Below are 20,375 nucleotides of genomic sequence, written 5' to 3'. Positions count from 1 at the left end.
AAATAGGAGGCGCAGTAAAGATGGAGAAGATGAGGGTGAGATATGGAGATGAAAGAATGTAGCGAGAGAGACAGAGAAAGGAGATATAGAGAAACAGGTTTAAGTGTACTATGTATAGTTGTCTGGCAAAGTAAGGGTGTTGAATAAAGAGACCGACACAGGTGGCATGTTTGCTGGCAAAGACTTATTCAGGAAGAAGAAATGAAAGAGAAAACCTACCTATCCCTATCTATAAGAGCGGTTTCCCTGCCTCAACCAAAAATAATAAGGGTTGTGTCAGAATGTCCAAATAAAAATAATCCACCATCCCGTGTCAAAACCCTACTTCTCATCTTTGCATTTAAAATTAAATCTAAAGTCGACATTCTTGGTTCAGAAGAATGGCTCCCTTCTTCTGGACTGGGGGATTGATGTTCACCTCCTGGTGATGGATAAAGTGTTCGCATAGAAAAAACAGTTCCATACCTCGTCTTGGCTCTTTAACATCAACTTTACTCAGCTGGCACTCCTCATCTCCTCCTTCTCCCCCAACTTCCTGTGTTATGCAAATGACACACAACTCTTTATCAAACTGCCTGCTGAACCTCTTCCATCCTTCCAGACAGCCTATCTGACATCAAGGGCTGCTGCACTTCCAATGATCTCTGCCTCAATGCCAGCAAAACTGGGATCATTCCCATTGGGAACCTTGCCCCTGACTTCTTCCCTTCACTATGGCCTTCATCCATGGGCTCTCCTCCCCCGCTCCCTCTTCTGAAGCCAGAAACCTTGGAGTCATCTTCGACTCCTCTCTCTCCTTCCTCTCTCACACTCAGGACATTGCCAAGATGTCCCACTTCCAGCTCTTCCTTCTCAAAGGAATTCTACCTTTTCTCACTTTACCCCAGAATCTCAGTGTTACCCGAGCCCTGTTTCTCTCTAGGCTCGACTATTGCAATAGCCTCCTCCTGAATATACCTTCTAACACTCTGCAACCCCTCCAGCTAATGCAGAATAGGGCAGCAAGACTTATCCTTGGCCTCAAGCTCAGGGATCGCATCTCTCCTGCGCTAAAAAGTCTTCACTGGCTCCTGGTGGCTTCACCGATTAAATTCAAATCCCTCTGTATCTTCCACAAGGCTGTCTGGGGCCGGGGACCACAGTATCTGCAACTCTCTCTTACTAAATATTCCCCCTCTAGACCTCTGCACTCCTCTGGCGCCAACTCTGTGTGTAAAGCATTTTGCTAAACAGAGGGCAGGAGGTTGATCGCTTTCCTCAGCTGGATCCCTTCTTTGGAACAGCCTCCCTGCTGCTCCATTCGCTTTCCCGTGGTCTGCTTCCCTCTTGGGTTCTGCACACACTGCGACGGCACTGCTGCGAAGGAGGCTGAGCGCCTGGAAGCGCTCTCCATGCCTGGTCAGCTGGCTTGCTCTCAACTCGCTCTAGCTCCTCCTGCTTTCTGTTTGGTCTGTGGACTGGATAGGGATGTCTCGACAGCGGCTCTCACGTCCCGGCCAGCGTGCTCTTCCCTGCTCCAAGCCGAACCTCCTTCTGGCTTGCGGCTCCTCTGGGGAGAGACTGACCAAGATGATAGTCCTTGTTTTTTAGGGAAGGGGCTCCTCCTAAGGGAGAAGTGACGACATCTGGGGATTCATTACAACATGCAAAGGAGGCACAGAGCGAGGAAACGCAGTCTTGGAATTAGGCGGTTGAAATAGTGGGGATGGCAATGTACAGGGAGTAAAAGACAAAAAAAAGAGCACAAAAGTATTAACGTGGCAAAGTTACAACACAATCTGTAATTGCTCTCAAAAACCAAATAAATAGCAGCCACTACATTTGTAAACACAAGAAACCTTTCCTGGTGTGCAATGAAAGATCCACAGTATTGTTTGTAAGAACATTACCTTAATAGTGCTAACATTACACCACAATGAGAGGTTTCAAAAGGACCATCTTGAAAAGTCTAGTTTCATTTTATCTGAAACAGGTATCTGGTTGAGGTTCAACATATTCTTTCCACCTTTAGCTACCCATACCCCTAAATATTTAAAAAATATTCAATTTGTCCCTCAATGTTAGACAAGACCAGTGCGTCTTTGATGGCTATTGCAAAGCACTTTAAGGTGAGGAAGGCAACACAGTTACCTAATCTCACTGAACGAGACAAGCAGGTAGAGGTTTTAGTAAACAGTTAACTTACACTGAACAGAACTCAAAACATACTGAAGGAGGGATAATACGTTCGAGAAAATGCAAGTTTGATTTGTTGAAAAAAAGCAAGCTAATTGTGAGCAATCTTGTTCAGATGAAATCTTATACTAATAAATATACTACACCATTCTTTCAAGTTTGCTTACTGGCCAGTTACCTTAAAAACTGTACTGAAAACATGTTTATTACAAAGGGGCAAAGCAGAGCTTGACACAGAAAAAGCGTAAGTTCTGCAATAAAAATGTGCCTCCCCTTTACTCAAAGGAATTAATACCCAGCACTTAATAATGTTGTGCAGCCTGTTTCTAAGCATTTCAGAAAGAGGCCAAACTGAGGCACATGAATATATGATATACAATAAGGTTCTCAATATCAGACAGTTTTGCTTTAGTTGTGAGCCAATATCAGAATCTACAGTTTTTGGTACTAAAGATAGACAGCAATTATGGGAGGAAAGCCAAACAGGAATGATGGTATGTATTGCGAGATAGGAAGTACTGAAGCAAAGCTAGATAGCAATAGTGGAAAACGGCAAGATGGGAAGTTAGGGAGGATAGACAAAGACATTATTGGTTAGAGGGGTGGTTTGATTGAAGGATAAATAGGAAAGATAATAAATTGTTGATTTGTACAGCACTCACTATACACTCTTCGGCTTCTCATGTCTCTACTCTAGACTACTATGCTTTCTCTTCATTTTTCTTAAAAGTCCTGAACTGTTCTGTACAGCTACCTAAATATGACTAGTGCTGCATTCACTGCTATCCTTTTCCTGGCTCCTAAGAGTAAGATCTACTGACGGGCCAATTTACAGCCAATGCTTCAGCACCAACACGTACGGCAGGAGGCAGTATATAAATACACGATACCATAACTTAACACAGAAGGAATGCTTGTGCTTGTAAGCACTGCAATAATCAGAATAATTTCTCAGAGTACTTGATTTATTGACTTATGAAGGAAGAAAGGCTGGGGTTTTGAAACTATGCCGCACAGCATTTTTCCATCCCAGAGGTGAGCATATTGCACCTGAGCTATTCATCTGGATAGATATGAAGGATGAAAGGATAAAAAAGGACATATAGAATGGATGAATGGTGTCACAGCTGGCCTCTAGAACACTATCACCTAGCAAAGACAGTTCAAGGTTTTTTAAATGTTTGACATGTGAAGGGGCTCCATAAGGGCCATCCTGTCGCTCTCGTCTAGTGTGGGCCGTTCCCTCCCAAGACCAGGTGTCCCTCAAAACCAAGTCTTGTCTCTAGAGGTCAGTAACCACTACTATCGGAAACTGACTGGGTATGATGGCTTAACGGCAAATGCTTTCTCTGTGGGAACAATCTAGGTGGTCCCTGCTCCAAGGTCCCCAACGGTAGCATACTATAAGGAACGGTGCCATTCAGACACCCAGGCCCCATACAGTCTCTTCCTTCTATGTTCTCCTGTGGTTCTCCCAAGGTCTTCCCGTCTTTCTTCTTTTTCTCTCCTACCCTCCCCAATCTACAACTCCACCTGTCTTTCTCTTGCACTTCCTACTGTATCTCTCCTCTTTTCTACTGTCTACCTCCACCCTCCGATGTCACTCTCCCACAACTCCTCCTCTCTCCACGCCACTATTACTCCCCTCTCCACACCATTACTTCTCCCCTCTCCACGCTAAACTCAACTCACACCTTCTAGTCACCCTCCTTTTGCTCTTCCATTCCCCTTATCACTGACTCCCTACTCTATTAGTCTAGTTCACACGCCTTCCATGCACACCCACAAACAAGTACCACTTTCTCTCACCAACCAATATCTCACCTTGCACCCTCACTCAGCAATTCCCCACCGCACTCTTCTCCACTGCCCTTTCTCCGTCTAGTGACTTGATCCTCCTCCTGCTTCTTTGACATCAACCAAATAACCCACACCTTCTTGCCCTCCCTTGCATCATCCTTCTTTCCTTTCCATTGGCCCGCCACCTCAGCTGGTTCCTCAGGCCAACCACTGCCTTTCCTTCCGCAGGAGACGTGCTACAAACAGTAAAACATTAATTAGGGGTGAGGTGGGGATGACCAACAGATGGAATCAGGCGTGTCTACTTTACACGAAAAGGGTGTTCTTTGAAGGAGGGACTTTAGCTCCTTTCTGAATTGCATAAGAGTGGTTGCAAGTCTAATGTTGGTGGGTATGAGGTGCCAGAGACTGAGCACATAAACTCAGCCCATTTTTCTTCCAGAAACTGCGACCTTGCTTAGAAACCTCTGGGTATTAAGTGCGTTATAAATAACCAATTATATATATATATATATGGGATACATTACTCACCGTAATCGTATTTCTGATGCTTGTATCTGCTTAGATTCACATGCTGTGCATAGGCCGACATCTAGTGGAAGCTGCGGAGTATTACAGTTTGTTTTTCGAAAGTCGAAAATGGGCGTCGACACAGGCGTGCCAGTAATACTATCCCTAGTGTGACGTCCACTGTACCCAAGATCCCTCACGCGTGTAGGATCCTCAGATTGTATTTTTTCTGACATGAGGAAGCATGAGGAGTAGCGTGAGTACAGATAATCCAAGCAGATAGACAGAAAGGTAAGACTACAAGCAACCATGCGCCTTCTCTCGGAGGGGAGGAAGGGTGGGTCGCATGTGAATCTAAGCAGATACAAGCATCAGAAATACGATTACGGTGAGTAATGTATCCCTTCTGAGGCTTGTGGAATCTGCTTAGATCACATGCTGTGCATAGATTAGCGAGCAGTACCAGAAGAAGGAGGTGGGATGTGAGAAGGGTCATGAGCAAACAGGTGTCTTAGAACCGCTTGTCCCACTTGTGTATCTGTCTTGGAATGAGTGTCAATGCAGTAATGCTGAGTAAAAGTGTGAATAGAGCTCCAAGTAGCCGCTTTGCAAATGGTGTCGAGGGGAACATTTGCAATGAAAGCCAGAGTGGCACCAATGCCTTTAGTAGAGTGGGCCCTTGGCGTAAAAGGCAGAGTCTTTTCAGAAAGAGAGTAACACAGCTGTATACAGTTGATAATCCACTTCGAGATAGCGCCCTTAGAGACGCGATCCCCCTCTCTGCCTGTAGCTACGGAGACAAACAGTTGATCTGTTTTCCTTAGCGGTCTGGTTTTATTTACATAGTATAGGACCGCCCTACGCACATCTAGGGTGTGTAGTTTCACCTCAGCCGAGCTTTGCGGGTTCTGGAAGAAAGCCGGAAGCTCGATGGACTGGTTTACATGGAACTTGGATATGAATTTAGGTGAGAACCTAGGGTGTGTGCGTAAAACCAGTTTGTCCTTGTGGATAGTAAAGAAAGGATCCTGCACTGACAGAGCCTGAATTTCACTGACCCTTCTTATGGAGGTAATGGCTACTAAGAAGGCCGTTTTATAAGTCAGGTGTTTGAGACTACTTTTATGCATGGGTTCGAATGGGGGTCCCATGAGCTTAGCTAGCACCACGTTGAGGTCCCATCCTGGCGGTGGGTTCGAAATAGGAGGGTGAAGTCTCTTTACTCCTTCCATGAAGGCTTTAACCACTGGTACTTTCCACCACGAGACCTTGTTATGGGATGTGGTGTAAGCCGAGAGGGCTGCCAGGTGTACTTTCAGCGAGTTAAAAACCAACCCTGCATCCAGCAGGTGGAGCATGTATGTCACAACGTTGGAAGGAGTGCAATCAACCGGGTTGATTTGTTTATTCTGGCACCAGATACCGAATCTTTTCCACTTATCAAAGTAACAGTGCCTTGTATTTGGTTTCTTGGACTCCTTTAGAATGTCCATACACCTCTGTGGTAATTTGAGATGTCCAAACTCTATGACTTCAGGAGCCATGCTGCTAGGTTCATAGAGTTGGGTTCCTGATGCACTGTTTGACCCTGTTGCTGGGACAGTAGGTTGTACCAGGCTGGGAGTCTGATGGGTTCGCACACCGCCATCCTGCGTAGGTGTGGAAACCATGGTTGTCTCGCCCACATGGGAGCAACTAGGATGAGCGTCATCGATTCCTTGTTCATCTTGTACACCACCTTCCTGATGAGAGGAGTTGGTGGAAAAGCGTACGCAAACATCCCTGACCAGTTCATCCACAGGGCATTCCCTTGGGAGTCCGGCTGGGGGAACCTGGATGCAAATCCTGGGCATTGTTTGTTTTCGCTTGTGGCAAATAGGTCTATAGTGGGGAAACCCCACTGAGAGAAGAGATCTTCTACTACGTCTCTGTGAAGGACCCATTCGTGTTCTTCTGGGAGGGAGTCTCTGCTTAGAGCATCCGCTATGGAATTGAGCTCCCCTGGAACATGTTGCGATGACAGGAAGATGTTCCGTCTGAGTGCCCATATCCATATTTTCTGGGCAAGCTTGGACAGATTTGGCGAACGAGTCCCCCCTTGCTTGTTCAGATAGAACATGGCTGTCGTGCTGTCCGTCCTGATCTGCACCGACAAGTTCAGTAGATGGGGCTCGAACGCCCTTAGCGCTCGGAATACTGCCAGAAGCTCTAGCAGATTGATGTGGTTCTTGGCTACTGAGTGAGACCAGAGACCCTGAGCTGTGTGGTGGAGATGGTGAGCTCCCCACCCAGTCAGGCATGCATCTGTAGTCACCACGGCTTGTACTTCGGGATCGTAAAAGGGTTTCCCCTTTGCGAGATTCTCTCTTGTCCACCAGTGTAGGCTCTGTACGAGTGTTGGCGAAACGACCACTAGATCGTCCCAATGACCACTTGCCTGAGACCACTGTTTTGCCAACCATTCCTGCATGGGACGCATGCGCCGACGCGCGTGGGGGACCAGGTAAATGCATGACGCCATCATGCCCAGTAACCGCATAGCTTTGCGTACTGTTATCTGTTGACCTGACTGATAATGCGGAATTTGCAGAAGTATATTCCGAATTCTCTCTTCCGAAGGGAAGGTCAATCCTTTCTGAGTATCTAGGATAGCTCCTAGAAACTGTTTTGAGGTGCTTGGCACCAGACTTGACTTTTTCTCGTTGATGGAGAAGCCTAATTCGTGGAGGAGGTCGATAGTCCTCTGAATGTTTGACCTGCAAATTTCTGGGGTTTCCCCCGTTATGAGCCAGTCGTCCAGATAAGGGTACACCGGGATTGCTTCCCTGCGTAGGTGTGCAGCCACCACCGCCAGTACCTTGGTGAATACCCTTGGTGCTGAAGCTATCCCGAAGGGCAGTACCTTGAATTGCTAGTGGCGACTGTCCACCTTGAAGCGCAAGTACTTTCTGTGCGCTGGGAGCATGGAAATATGAAAATAAGCATCTTTCATATCCAAGGTTGCCATGTAATCCCCCTTTTTTAGGAGGGGGATTACCTCTTGTAGCGTGGTCATACGGAATTTTTGGGGCTTGACATACTTGTTGGCAGGCCGTAAGTCCAATACTGGGCGCATTGTCAAATCTTTCTTCGGCACAAGGAAGTAAGTTGAATAGATACCCTTGTTTACCTGGTGTCCTGGGACGAGTTCTATCGCGTCCTTTTCTAGCAGAATGGCGATCTCCTCGAGAAGGATCCTTTGATGCTCTAGGGAGTGCACTCTTTGTCGTGGAGGATGATTCCGGGGACGCTGCAGTAGTTCTATACAATATCCTGCGGATACTGTTGACAGCACCCATCTGTCTGAGGTGATCCCTTCCCAAGCCTGGGTGAAGGTGGAAATGCGTCCCCCTACTGGGGTTGCGTGGCAAGGGACCCTGAACTGAGCGTCACTGTTTTGGTGGAGGCGTGCCACCTCCCTTGTTGGGGCTGCCTCTGCCTCTTCTACGACCTCTCTTGTTACCCCTGCCGTAACTCTGGGTAGACTGCTGGTTGTTATTCCATTGTGTACCTTGTCCCTGGGCATAGTTGCCTCTTTGTGAATTTTTGTTCCCCCTCTGGTTAGGGGGTTTGTTGGTAAGCTGGCCAAGGGATTTGAGAGTCTCATATTCATCTTTGGCATTTTTAAGTGCGTCTTCGACCGCTTTCCCAAACAATAGGTCGGGTTCCACTGGCTTGTCTATTAAAGAAGCCTGGGTTTCTGTCTTGAATCCCGACTGCCGTAACCACGCATGTCTCTTGATAACAGTACCTTCTGCTATCAATCTCCCTGCGTTGTCAGCGGCGTCGAAAGTTGCTTTTAAAATGCAACCAGACACGGCTCTCCCCTCTGCCGAGATCCGAGCCAGCTGGCCCTTTAACGGTTCTGGAGCAGAGGCAATGAGCGCCGCGACTTCTTCCCATTGATGGCAATTGTAACTAGCCAACAGGGTGGTGGAATTCGCAATCCTTGCTTGGTAGGCGGACGTTGAGGCTACCTTTCTGCCAAACCCGTAAAGTTTTTTGCTCTCCTTGTCGGGAGGAGCTTCTGATGAAGATAAGGGCGTGCCAGCCCTTTTTCTAGTGTTGGTCACCACTAGGGAATCTGGTTTAAGATGTCCCCTTATATACAGAGGGTCAGACTGGGCTGCCCGGAAAATCTTTTCAATTCTGGGGTTGACAGCTCTGGTGAGATTAGGATTCACCAGGGAAGGATCTATTCTTCGTTGGATGGATTTGAGGATAGGGATGGTCTGAGCGACCGGTCTTCTCTCTCCTACAAACTCCTCCGCGAAGTCCCTTTCCTCCTGTACACCGTGGGTGTCGATGTGGAAGTGTTCCGCTGCTCGAGCGAGAACCTCGTTGAGGAGGGGCTGGTTATCAACTGGAGAGTCAGTAACTGGGGCTTCGCTTTGTACTGGGGAATCTACTCTGTAAATTTCCTGCTCATCTTCTCCCTCCTCCAGGTCCTCATCCTCTGCATAGTAATCTGTCCCGGTTTGTTCTTCCATAATTTCAAACTCCTGGTCCTCTTCAGGGAAAACTTGTCCCTGGTAACTGGGGAGTGGAGTAGAATATGGAGTGGAGTAAGGCTGAACCTCGAAGGGTTCAGGTCTTTCGACCCGGGGCTTTTTACTTAGCGGGATAGGATCGGAGGAGCCTGAGGGTGTGGCCCCTTGAGGGTTATATGAAAGAAAGTGTTCTGGGTTCTTATCATAAAAATCAGCCAAGGAAGACATCCTAGACATAACCCTGTCTATGTCTTCACTGGACCATTCCCTGGAACAGGGTATTACTTTAGCAGGTGATGATTTATGGGACTTTTCAAGGGTAGACTTGTGTTTACTTGTCTGCCTAGGGTGAGAGGATGGCTTTACAGGGGTGGAAGGCTGTGCTTTCCGCTGTTTCCCCCCCTCCCCGTGCGTGGAAAAATGTTTTCCCTGTCCCTTGGAGGCCCCAGAGACTTTCGACGCCTGGCGCCGAGGGTCTGGAGAAGTATCTGTGTGCTTCGGGCGTGGGGCCTCACTGGTGTTAACCGCGGTCTCGGTATCTTGGAGCGCGGCCTGGGGGTGGAAGTCGTCTTCGTCTCCCGACGATCGAACTTCCGTTAATGTGTGTAGCGAGGCACTCTTGGCAAGAGTGGATGATTGCCTTGCGTCGTGAGGTGATCTCGATCGAGAGCGCCCAGAGGACACCGAGTCGGACCGTTCTTTTTGTGCCTCTTTCCGGGAAGTCGACGTCGTCGAGGTCCGGTTGGTCTTAGTGTGTTTAGTGTGTGTTAGGTGTGTAGCGCTTGCGTCGCCGGGGGTCTTCCCCATAGCCGCCCTGCCGGACGACCTTCCGAGGTCGGGGACCTGCGCTCGCCGGCTGTCTTTCAACGCCATAATGCCCTCGCCGTCCGAAAGTACGGCGTCGCTGCCATCGCTGAAGGCGCCCTCCGCTGCCATGGCCTCCTGCCTGGCGTGGTGGGCCCAACGCTTTGTCGAACGGTCCTTAAGTGTCTTAGGTTTAAACCTACTACACGCTCTGCAGTTCGCTTCGGGGTGATCCCTCGGCAAGCAGAGATTGCACGTGGCGTGCCTGTCGACCCAAGGGTATTTGCGATTGCACTTGGGGCAGAATTGAAAAGGGGTACCCTCCATACGCACCTTAAGGCAGCGGGCTGCTAAGTGTAGGAATATATAAAATGTAACTATATATCAAGAGTGAAGAGTATGTACCACCCCCCACTCTCCCTACTTCTAAGGGCCGAGGCCAGCGGCCTAGTAGGCCCGGGCCGAGGCCAGCGGCCTTCCGAGGCCCAGATCCGTCGTGCAGCAGTCGACGGTCGATGACTTCTCCAGCCGTCGTCGAGGTTGAGGGTCGACGTTGGGGTGGGGAAGGGAATGAATAAGAATTATAATTATAATAACAGCAAAAGTATGGCTAAGGCCAGGGAACTCCGCAAGATGCTTCCGACCAGTATGGCGGAAAAAAACAATCTGAGGATCCTACACGCGTGAGGGATCTTGGGTACAGTGGACGTCACACTAGGGATAGTATTACTGGCACGCCTGTGTCGACGCCCATTTTCGACTTTCGAAAAACAAACTGTAATACTCCGCAGCTTCCACTAGATGTCGGCCTATGCACAGCATGTGATCTAAGCAGATTCCACAAGCCTCAGAAATATATATATAGTCAGCAAAGTGGGAGAGAACATGCAAAGTGACAGTTTTGTAAAGAGATGACGGTCAATGTGGAAACCAAGGGGCTTGGCGCACCGTGTCAGCAGTGGGGTGAAGCCCTACAGGTTCATGGCGGTCAGCCAGGTCTGGATGTGGGTGTGTTTGGGGTCATTGGAGAGGAGGAATTTGTTTTTTTGTGGGGTCGAGTTTGAAGCACTGGAATTCCAAGTTTGATGATGAGGCTTGCAAGAAAGGATTCCAGAGCTTCATGTAGAGATTGAAGATCAAGGGCAAGAGGAAATGTCCTTGTGCGACTCCAAATATGACTGGTATTTATTTGTATTTGCATTTATTTAGATGTAATTTCAATAAGATAAAGTGTCAGATGACAGAGGGAGTCCCGGGGTGTGGGTGCCTTTACAATCTCCAATCACTAGTGGATTATGTGTAAGCATGGTGATGGTGGGGTATATCGAACAAGGATCAGATCAGGGACACTAACAAGGGGACAGACCTAAGTATGATAAATATGCAGGACCTAGTGCCATTATTGATGGTTTCACAATATACATATTGACTTATTTACATTCCAAAATGGCATAATGTCAAGGGAGTTATGGGTCTCCGGAAGCTATGGGGAGAGGACAGGGTTATCTGGCGGTATCCATTGGGAAAAAGTGACTGCAGTCGTCTAGGTATGAGGTGAACCACTGGAAGACAGTCTCACGGATTCCCACGGGCTATGTAGAATGTCAATGAGGGATTAATGAGTTAATGTGTTGAATGCTGCAGAGACATTGAGAAGTTACAAGAGGCAGGCGTGGCCAACATATGGGATGCAGGGAACATGGCCAACCACTTGGATAGTGGCAGTTTCTGTGCTGCATCTGGATCTGAAGCCAAATTGGTAGGTCTATAGGAGGTTGTTGGTGTCGATCTGTACTTGAAGGTGAGTGACCCTAGCTCTTTCCGAACAACAAAAGGATGGTGTTTGCTTCGGCAATAGTTGCTGAGATCACCAGGGTCCAGTCTTGTTTTTGATCAGGCATTAGTCTTTTTTCGAGGGTAGTGGAAAAGATGCATTGACAATAGCCAGGAAAGCGCAACGTTTTTCCATGGAGAATGTCTTGAGGATGGAGACTACAAAGAAAAACAGTTCTCCGCCTAATAATAAATTCCTCCATATTACTTCAAATTAATGTTATGAAAGAACACTCTACAAATAGAGTAGGCGCAAACTCATCAAGTATACACATTCGATATATGTTATAAAGGATTGACAACAAAGTAGGCCACACATTCAGTGTACTTGGGCATCAGCATTCAACTTTGTCAGCATATGTTTCAACAACAAGTGGTCAACAGTCTTGTAAAAGCTAATCCTTCACTACCCGGTCTGGTTTATAAATATTGACAGTAAACCCCTTAAATGCAAGGACGAGTATGCTCGTCCTTTTTGCATAGGCTTGCATTTTCACACCCATGTTATCCGGTGTTTTCCTTGCTTCAGACATTTGTATGATAATTCGACGAGCTCACAACTAAGTTTAAGCAAAGCTTAAAGACACAGATCATGCTCAAATGTGTTGAAAACAAGGGAGAATCGATATCTCCCTTTAAGTTCATAGGAGTCATAATAAGACTACTATCTCCAATGTGTCACAGATGGCGTCAAGAACACACCAACTCTCAAAGACAGTTCAAGGGATTTATGAAAAAGTTCGAAGAGGGTCTCACTAAAAGTGGTCCCTCCCTCTCTTCTCCAATGGGCATTTTGGTGCCTAGCCCATGCATCCCAGACCCCAAAGTGGTCACTAGAGATTGGTTACCCTACTATCGAAGTCCTGACTGGTTACTAGTGAGGACCGAAATCTCTCTTAATCCCTCTGGGAATTTCCTGGCAGATCCAAACCTGGGGTCCCACAAGAATAAAAGATCTCAAGAGGTACCATCCAATGACCCAGGTGTCTCTTGGTCTATATCTCTCACGTCCTTGTACTCCTCGCCCTGATGTTCTCTACTTCCTTTCCCTTCCTTCTACTCTCCGCCCCTTCTTCCCCCATTCCCCTATTTCTCGCCATCCCTCACATATGCTTCTACTTTGATCCGCTCTCTACTCACCTACTCCCCGCCCCGACTACATCTCTCATTTCATTCTCTCAATCAATTCTTATTCAGCCTCACTTAAGTCTCGCTAACCTTCTCCCATCATACAAGCACACTCACACCCAAGTGCCACTTTCTCTCATCAGCCAATATCTCGCCTTGCAAATGCTCTCTATAATCTTCCTCCACACTTTGCTGCCCTGTTTACCCTGCCCCCTTGTATGCTGCTGCTCCCCCTCCCATTGGTCCTCGTGCCCAAGTGCTTACCCCGGCCAATCGCAAGCTTGTTCCTACGCCAGGCTTATGTCATACAGGCATGAGGCTTTAAAATGCCTCTGAAGCCCCGCCCCCTCCTCCAACGCGGGTCCACTGGAGTTCTCCAACGGTGGCTCGAGACAAACACAGTCCTTCTCCAAGTTCTTAGACGCATGGTGCAGAGCGTCCTGATTGCCGGTCTGCAGTGCATACGCTTCACTGTACTGCTGTTCACTGTCGGCTCTCTCGCCGTTGGGTTGCTTATTCCCTCCTTCACTGCAAACACATTTGGGCATTGTAGTCCTGGAAAAGAGGAAAAAGAAAACTGGCCAGAAAAGGGAACTGTAGGTATGGGGTTATAACAAGTGGTACTTGACAGTTGCAGTCAAGCACAGGTATAAGGGACAGACTGGGCCCTCCCAACTCCTTCACCCCACTTTCGGGGCAGGACTGGCTATGGCTAACCCCCCATTTAGGACTTTTGTCCCAGGTTGAGAGGGCTCCCCCTTACCCCTTGACAGTGTAAGGTCTCCGACCCCTTCAAAAAGGTTTTAAACCATGTGTCGTTTTCCAACACGCATAAAACCACTTAATCACCCCTCTATTGTTGGATGTGTTTTTTGGTGAAATTAATCATATCAGAAAGACCCTTCTGCTCAATGAACTCAAAGGTGTGGGGTAGAATGTCAGAAGAGTAGGAGATCGCTTTGAGAGATGCTATGAGTTTAGTCACGCCCTCCATGGTAGAGTTTTGAAGGTGGTCTGTGTCACTGTTTCATGCAGTGAGATGATCGGGCGGTGTGTAATGTGGTTGGCAATAATGTTTTGGTGGATTTTAGTTATCTAGTTAATGAAAGAGTTGTTGATGGCAGAAGATTAATTGATGCAATGAGTGTTTGGAGGGTTGGGAAGAGGATTGATGCCCTGGTGAACTGCCTTGAAGAGATCTTTACTTTCACTGTAGGCTTTGGCTAGATCTTCTGTAGGTGGTGAGCTTTTGCTGTAGTTCTCAGTTTTCTGCAGGCTGGCCAGAGATCTTTAAGGTGGGTTAGGTCAGATGAGATGGACAGGTTTTCTTTTGTTTTCAGATGATGCTTTTGCATATATTCAGTTCCAATGTGTACCAGACGGTTGATGCTTTATGTTCGATCATACATTGTTTCTCTGTGGCATGTACATTAATGCTAGTCTTCAGTGTGTTGAGTGCTTGGAGTAGGTTGTTGAAATCCTTGTACTGGTGTCCTGATGGAGACATGGAGTGTTTAGGGCGGTCATCAATGAGTGGCTCCATAAGGCAGACTTTGAAGGAGCAGAATGTCCGATTGAAAGGCATAGGCTGTGTGTAATGGGTTGGGGCAACAGTCGATTGTGAAGGGAATGTAGAAGTGATCAGACTAGTCAAGGGGGAGGTGTGTTGTGATGGGAGTGTAGGCATCACAATGATGATACAGTAAGATGTTGCATTGTGTCAGTTGTGTGTTCTGGGCGAGGATCCATCTCTAATGGGCTAAGCAGTGCTTCCTTCAGTGTCTTGGTGGCTGCGCTTCCTGTGAGGTTGAAGTACTTATTTATTGTCCACTTGTTAGGCGCTTATACAGGAATCAAATACTGTTTCAAAGCGGTAACAGGGAGGGGACATGGGATGATGGAGAAAAAATGTATTACAACAATAATTTCAGAATGTGCAAGTGCAGAGGGGTGAGGGTTATGGGATTGGTGCTGTGGTGCTCATGCTGAGCAGCAGGTGAAGTGCCATGGAGTAAGTAAGTGCAACCTCCAATGGGGGAGGGTTTGAGCCGAAGCAAGCGTAGAGGATGGACAGAAGCTGAGATAAGATGTGGGAGGTCAAGGCCCAGAGGATGCATAAGGACCTGCACTTCAGTCAAGCTACTGTGCGATTAGCAGGGGAGAGAGGGAGTGAAGGAAGAGGTGAAAAGTAAGGTCTTTTTTTCCCAGAACTTAAGGAGGTCCTGCTCAGGACGTAGAGGGAAGGGGAGGCTATTCCAAAGAAGGGAACCCGCTAAGGAGAGGCAGCAACCACCTGCTCTCTGTTTAGCAAAGCGCTTCACACACAAGGAGTTGGTGCCAGATGAGCGCAGGAGTCTAGAGGGGGAGTATTTGGTCAGCATGTGTTGCAGATAGAGCGGTCCCTGGCCCAAGACAGCATTGGAAGATGCTATTTGGGCATAAAAGAAACATGGTTGTAACCAGTTTGAGAAAGTCATCAATGAAGGAGGTGTTGGGCTTGTGTGGCCTGTAGGCAAGAATGAAGGTGGACTGTCTTAGGGAATAAGGGGGGAAATGACAGAACAGTGCTACAAAGGAACCCATAGTTGCTACATCTAGTCTGGTGCAGGACCAGCAGGATTTGTGGATGATGGAGTCCTCAGTCTTGATCAGCCTGTCCCCAAGTTTAATGCTGTATCCTTTATGGATGAGAACATCTAAGATGTGGGTTGAGGAGCAGGTGAGCCAGGTTTCAGTGATGAAGAGTGCTATCAAGTTGTGGGTGGTAATGGTGTCTGCATTGCAGATGCATCTGGAATTGTTGAGCAGGTATTGATGAGCCTGAGCTTCAGCTTCTATGTGTTGGTAGGAGGTGCTGTGTGTTGTCTTAAAGGGAATATGGGTTATATTGCTGTTATGTGGAGTCCATGTTGGTGACAGTAGCATGTTGTCTGAAGAGAGAAGGGATAGACTGTGAAGAAAGAGGGGGTGAGACACAGTGTCTGATATAGAGACCCTGGGTTTTAAAAACCTGAACAGAGTCAAGGGAGAGCTGCTGTGGTCTTTGTATATCCTTCCACTTTGGAGACCCGGGTGGGAGATGCCGAAAGCAGGAAAGGTTAAGAGCAGAATCGAGGAGCTGCACAGAGGCCTGAAGCCGGGTGGGCGAAGAAAACAAAAAAAAGCAAACCTGGCTAAAGCGTGCCAGTAACAGATCAATATTGTTGTGTGCTGACGTTTTTAGACATTGGGGCACAAGAGTATAGATGGTATGACAAGGAGAAAATACAAGTCAATCTGTTGTATTAAAGATGAAGCACACTCATGAATGAGTCATAACACTTCATTGATCAAGCTTTCCAACTTCACCTTCTACTCCTGGCTCACCTTCTCCTGAGAAATTGCCATAGGTAAATGTGCACATACTATGGAGAATGCAGATAGCTACCTGAAGCGTAATAAGGTCATGTTGTATTTGAAGAGGCAGAGGATAGACGTGGCCTTGTTACAGGAGACGCATTTGACACGGGATAAACTTGAAATGGTGCGGAGAAAATGGAGGGGGACAGTGGTTGGATCCACATTCTCTGCGTATGCCAGGGGTGTGCTGGTTTGGGTTGCACCACATGTCCCGTTCAAGCTCTTGGGGGAGGTTGTGGAGTCGGACGGGCGGCTGGCCATGGTTCGGGGGATTGTGGAAGGTAGAGTTGTCTGTATCATAAACACTTATGCGCCCAACCAGGACACAGCGACTTACTTCAAGACACTGTACGCGAGACTCGGTGAAGGGATGGGGAGCACAGTAATCTGGGGTGGAGACTTTAATTGTGCTTAACCCCAGGGAGGACAGGTCGGATGACAAAATGGTTAGGCCCAGCCCAGCGGCCAAGGTGTTGCAGTCGCTGCTAGCGGATCTAGGCCTGGTGGACGTGTGGAGAGCGAGACACCCGGGTGGGAGGCAGTATTCGCACTATTCGGCTCCGCACCAACTGCACACGAGGCTCGACTACTTTTTTGCCACTCCAGACATTCTTACGGAGTGTGAACAGATTGACTACAGGGCGAGGGTCCTCTCGGACCACTCGCCCCTAATCATGCATTGGCGGCTGCGCCCCCCACGTGCACGGATTCCAACATGGCGCCTTCGGGCGGAAGCGCTACGGGATCCGGTATTCAAGGAGGACATGAGGGAGGAGATAGTCGCGTACTTTGAATCGAACACAGGGAGTGTCAAATCGGCTGGTACTTTGTGGGAGGCTTTTAAGGTGGTGATGAGGGGAGTTGCTATCGCGAAGTCCAAGGGATTAATGGGCGGAATCCTGACCGACCTGCGAGAGGCCGAGATCGAGCTGGAAAAAGAATTGGAGAAGGGGGGGACCGATGTGGAAGTAGTTACTGAGCTGCAGCAGCGGTGCTCTGGGCATTGGGACAGACTTTGTAACCTGAATTATACGAAGTACATTGAGAGGTTGCATGCGGGTGGGGACAAGACAGGCAGGCTCCTCGCTTGGCTATACAAGAGCGAAACCCCTAGGGCTCCGATCCGATCGGTCATCACTGAAGGGGGTGCGGAGATCGATATGCAAGAAGGGGTAAATGGGGCATTCGCAGAATACTACCAAACATTGTATGAAGATCGGGAAGGGGGGAGCCGAGAGGTGATAGATGAAGTACTCGGGGATATAGGCCTGCCCAGAATCAGCGATGAAGAGCGAGAGGAGATGGATGCTCCGATCACTCTGGAAGAGCTCAGAGAAATAGTGCGACAGCTGCCCACTTGCAAGGCCCCGGGGGCGGACGGGTTCCCCAGCGAGTTTTATAAGGCGTATGGGGAGGAGGTACTCCCACCCATGCTGGACATGTTTAATGAGGCGTTTGAGCTGGGACAGCTACCAGAATCGCTCAGGGAAGCGGTTATAGTGCCACTCCCCAAGCACAATACACCGGGACACGGTTGCGGCTCCTATCGACCCTTGTCAATGCTGAACCAGGACAGCAAGATCCTAACAGCTGTCTTGGCGGCTAGAATGAGGAGAGTGATAGGCAAGCTGATTCACCCTGACCAGACGGGCTATGTCCCGGACAGGAATATTACCCACAACCACAGACGCCTACACAGAGTGGTCGAATGGGGATGTAGCAAAGACGGCGAAATGGCGATAGTGGCGCTGGATGCGGTCAAGGCGTTCGACTCTGTTCGTTGGCCGTGGCTGTTGGCGGCACTGGATCACTTCGGAATGGGGCCAGGGTACAGGAGGTGGGCCGAATTATTATATAGCGCGCCTCTAGCCAGAGTTCGTACGGGGGCAGTAGTGTCGGACAGGTGGCAGTTAGGTAGAGGCACCAGGCAGGGATGTCCTTGGTCCCCAATGTTGTACATCCTGGCCCTTGAGCCCTTGGCAATTTACCTTCGGCAACAGTATGACCCGGTGGGCATAGAGGTGGGGGGGGAGAGCCATCTGATATCCCTGTATGCCGACGATATGCTGTTGTACCTCCAATACCCTGAAGAGAACTTGCAATATGTCTTGGAGGTGATGGAGAGGTTTGCTTGGCTTTCTGGTATAGCGGTCAACCCTCGGAAATCCACTCTGTTCCCGCTGGGCGGCTATGTGGGGATACCGGCTGAGAGGTTGCCAGTATTGCGAATCCCATGGGCGACAAGCACCTTTCGGTACCTTGGCATAGACGTATATCACACGACCGGGGAGGAACACAGGCACAATACTGAATTGGCAGTGGGGAGGATTGAGAAGTGCATGAGGTTTTGGGAGAAACTACCCTTGGCGATGATGGGCCGGGGTGCCATGCTTAAGATGGTCGTGCTACCTAGGCTGCTGCATTATTTCAATAACATTCCATACATGATACCCAAGGGGTTTTTTGCTAGACTACATGGGGTATGTAGAGATTTCTTGTGGCAGGGCACGCGAAACAGGGTCGCATTGTGGAAATTGCAGAAGGCTTATGAGAAAGGCGGCGTGAGGCTGCCGAACTTTGAGGCCTACTACGTGGCAGCGCAGCTGCAGTACGTGGCCAAGTGGCTTTCGGACGACGAAACCCAGGAACATAGACTGTTGGGAAAGGACTGCTCCCCCTTCTACCTGCGAGAGATTATTTGGGTATCCAGCACATGGATGAGGGGGCGTCCTAAGATGCTAGCGTTGGGCAGGAACATGTGGCGAAGAGCCTGCCGGATGATGGGAGATCCCCTGCCGTGCATGCCGCAGCTGCCGCTGGTGGCCTTGGCAGGGGGAGACGGACAGCTTAGGGCCATCCTGCGAACATACTGGGAGTCAGTGGGGCTGGTCACTTTGGGGGACATTTGGCAGGAGGGGGCCTTGGCGGAGTTCGCAGATCTGGAGGCGGGGGCGGGGCTGCATGCGGGGCAATACATGACGTTCCACAGAGTGGTCAGAGAGGTCCGGAGCACTTGGCCCGAGACCGTATTGGCTGACGAGCCGGATGCGACGCTGGAGACCATGTATGACGCATCCGAGGGCGGGCATGAGGTCTCCAGGCTGTACGAGATGCTGATGACAAAGGTTGGGAAGGATTTGGGGTACCTGAGGTTGGAATGGGAAACAGAGATGGGGGGCCCCGATGGCGGATGGGCAGTGGGAGCGCGCCCTGGGGTACCACAAAAAAGTATCGAGGAATGCCAGGTTTAAACAGATACAACTATATATCACGCATAGGGCATACATGACCCCCCTGAGAATTTCCAGATTTCGAGACGCTGGACGCCAGGCGTGTCCTAAGTGTAACACAGAGAACGCTGATATGATTCACATGTTCTGGGCCTGCCCTGTGATTGCAACCTATTGGGGTGAAGTGGCGCAGAAGCTGGTAGGGAGGGGCATTGTACTTAAGATAGATTCGGCCTGGGCCTGTTTGCTTGGAGGGTACCCCAGGGCGCGCAAGCTTCAGCACGTGGAGAAGCTTAAAGATTTGGCTTATACACTTGCCAAACGCAGAATAGCCATGGGATGGAAGAATTGTCAGAGGCCACGGGTGGAGGTATGGTGGCGTGACCTCCAGAAATGGGCTACCGCCGAGACGACAGTATGGTGGGAGGCCAGCAGGGCGGGAGGGGAGGAAGAGGTGAGCTCCCTCACGGCATGGAAGGTGCTATTGGCTGAACTGTTTAGTACGGGGTCGACCTCGGCTGGATCTGAGAGCGACGGAACCCCACCACACGGAACGGACAATGATGGTGGACACCCTACAGGCTCATAGGGGGGAGGGAAGGGGATTGTTAAGTTAATTTCGTTCTGTTTTTTTTCTCTTTTCTTTTTCATATCTGTTGTTTGGCCTTTGTTGTGGCTTGATGTGTTCTATTTATGTTCTGTTGCACTGTGTGGTCGTTATAAAATAAAATACATTTTAAAAAAAAAAATACTATGGAGAATGCAGTGACATTGCCATAATCCACATCCAGCAAAGTAGTGTCATTCATACTATTTGAGATGCAACATAATCTAAGTGAGGAAACTGAGGAAAGGATGGGAAAAGGTCCATGTTGCATGAGATAAAACAAAGGCTGCGAGTCAGGAGGTGCACATATGGGCTGGGTGGACAGCATGGTAGCAACGCTCCAAGTACATTCCCATCTAA

At 48.8% G+C, this 20,375-nt stretch overlaps 1 protein-coding gene across 3 annotated transcripts in view; it reads right to left on the bottom strand.

Moving 5' to 3' along the window:
• Positions 1–20,375, bottom strand: part of FIRRM (FIGNL1 interacting regulator of recombination and mitosis) — a 1,502,596-nt gene that overhangs the window by 759,123 nt on the left and 723,098 nt on the right. The window lies entirely within an intron of this gene.

The sequence above is a fragment of the Ambystoma mexicanum genome, chromosome 1q (assembly GCF_040938575.1).
Source record: "Ambystoma mexicanum isolate Mex_15411 chromosome 1q, UKY_AmexF1_1, whole genome shotgun sequence".
Taxonomy (NCBI): domain Eukaryota; kingdom Metazoa; phylum Chordata; class Amphibia; order Caudata; family Ambystomatidae; genus Ambystoma; species Ambystoma mexicanum.
The sequence above is the reverse complement of the archived record's forward strand: the minus strand, read 5'-3'. Positions and strand labels throughout refer to the sequence as shown.